At 27.8% G+C, this 2,500-nt stretch overlaps 1 protein-coding gene across 1 annotated transcript in view; it reads left to right on the top strand.

The window, feature by feature from the left end:
- Nucleotides 1-2,440, top strand: part of LOC119578550 (serine/threonine-protein kinase H1 homolog) — a 66,409-nt gene extending 63,969 nt beyond the window's left edge. Inside the window, 1 exon segment of the mRNA XM_037926119.1 lies at nucleotides 1-2,440. This exon segment is cut by the window's left edge and continues 522 nt beyond it. The gene's annotated coding sequence lies outside the window, so the exon portion shown is untranslated.
- Nucleotides 2,441-2,500: the final 60 nt, after the last annotated feature.

Raw genomic sequence — 2,500 nt, 5'->3', positions numbered from 1 at the left:
ACTCTTACAGAATATGAATTCAAATATTGTGAAGAAAGTTCTTGTATTAACTATAGAACTGATTGTGTTTGCTCTGATTGTACAGTGCAAAATTTATTGAATTTCTCATATTTAGTGTTGGTATTTGTGGAGTTATTACTCAGATATTATCAAAGCTCAAAACTATTACTGAGACATTTTGTTTATTTCAAGTCTGCTCCTGATGCATTTAGTACTTAGTGTTGTGGTTGGCTTGAACAGTATTCCCAGCATTATATCTGGATTTTTAAAAAATGTATCGAGAAGTGTTGGCATAAATGTCTCTGCATGTATGTTTGTCTGTGTGTGGATGTGTGTATATAGCTAGTTTTGATTTAGAGAAGGAATATTTTTTTTTAAAGATTATATTAATAGGCTAAAGGTTATAGTGCTATATATAGGATTTGTTTTGAATATTTTGTAAATATTTGTAAAGAAATGAATACTTTTGAAGGAATTATTAATTTTGCAAATAGCATTAATGAAAGTCACAAGAAAAAAAGAGGATCAAATACTATACTCATTTCTAGTAAGAGGATGATAATATGATTTCATTTTGGAGAGCACTTGGGATAGTCCAAGAGGTTCTTTTAAGAAACCAGACACGTCTATGTAGTATTCTCCCTTTTTTGGGGGCAGTGAATTTGTGTAGCAGATGGCTCCATATTGTCTCTTTTCTTTGGTTATCAATGATTATTTCTCTTTAAAATGGTTAAATTGCTGAAAGTTAAGCCTGAGCCAATGTATTTTATTGTATATTTGCAGTGTTGCTAGAAATAATAGTTACCTTAAGCAAGAAACACTGTAGATCTAAGTTATCTGAAGTTTATTAAAATGAAGAAATATATATCTTAAATTTTACAGAAATTACAAATATAGAGTTTATGTCAACCCTGACACACTGTATTCAGTCATGGGTAAAAGTTTATGCTAAAAAAACTCAAGTAAGTTGATGAGATTAATGTTTGTATAAAACAGTGCAAAAGAATTTATTCTGAAGTTGGCAATTTCAGCCTTTAGTTTAAGGTATATATATTTAATTTTCTTTAATAGTGCTGAATAATTTTCTTTTGCTGACCATATTTTTAATTTTGATACCATGACTATCATCTTAATTTGAAGAGGGAAAAATATGGAGTATGCTAAATGCAATTTATATTTTTAATTTTTTGGTTAAAGACCCCTTATTGCAGAGGTCTTTGAGACCATGTCATTTTATATTTTAAATGATATCCAGTTAATTTGATAAAACTACTGAAATAAATGTGTGGATCCCCTCCATCTCAGGCATTATTCTCTTGCATTGAAATATACATTTTAATATGGGTTTTCTGACAAAAATCTGGATATTAGTATACTCTTACTTTTCTTGTGATATTCCTTAATGTTATGTTGTCATATTCCATGTTACTTCTTAATGTTATAATTTCTCCCATAGAATAGCACTTTCTGTAATGCTCATTGAATGTTGGTTTGATTTTGTGACTTGTTTTAAGGACTTGTTTTAAAATCTTGACCATATTTTCAAGTCAGTTAATGGAATTTACGACATTTGTATTGCTAGTTTGAGTCTCCAAAAGAAGTAATTAGCATATTAATAATTACTTTCATTGGATTACTGGGCTGGTGACAGATTATGATTATCATCTTAATATGTACTCTGATATTCGATAAAATAGATCATACTCATTGAAGCTGACGTAAAGTGTTTGAGATTAATAGACTAAATTATTTTTTATGACCTCAATATTTATTCACAGTATCTCAGATAGCAATTATAAGTTGAACACAAAATGAGTTTGGTGACTGTGCATGAATTACATAACTATTTTGAAAGCTACAAAAAGATTAGATTATTTTTTTGTCTTTTTTAGTTCCCCCTTTCTTAATAACAGATGTATATGTATATATAAATATACATTTCTATTTTATTTGTAGAGAATATATTGAAATACCTTTTTGAAATTGGTATAATTTATTCTTAACATATAGCAAAATAAGTTTATTTTGTATTTATTGCTGATCTATACTGATATTCTTTTCAGTTTGTGTTAAGGATTTGTTTCTTCATAGATAATTGATAGGCCTGAAACTGAATAAAATGATTTCCAAAGATTTTTGGTATAATCGAAAAATACTATTATGGCTTGCAGTAATTAACTGCCTGGCTGTGCCAGGTTCAGAATATAGTATTTTTATTTTGTGTTAGGTATGGATTATTTTAAGAGTATTTTATTTTATGATAGTAGAAGAACTTAATAAGTCATGTGTAGTACAATATTTATCATCTCTTTTATATAGTTCAAGATAAATTGCTTGAATTTTGAAGGAGATATGCATTACTATTTTACAAATGCTATTCACTAAATATTTATTTTTTGTGAACCTAAACATTTGGAAATAAAACTTGAATAATATTGTAGTGATTTTCTTTTTTAGCCTCCTGAAAATAATATATCTCTTAACCAGAATATGATATTGG

The sequence above is a fragment of the Penaeus monodon genome, chromosome 11 (genome assembly GCF_015228065.2).
Source record: "Penaeus monodon isolate SGIC_2016 chromosome 11, NSTDA_Pmon_1, whole genome shotgun sequence".
Classification (NCBI taxonomy): Eukaryota; Metazoa; Arthropoda; class Malacostraca; order Decapoda; family Penaeidae; genus Penaeus; species Penaeus monodon.
Note: the sequence above shows the minus strand (reverse complement) of the source record. Positions and strands in the feature narration are given on the sequence as shown.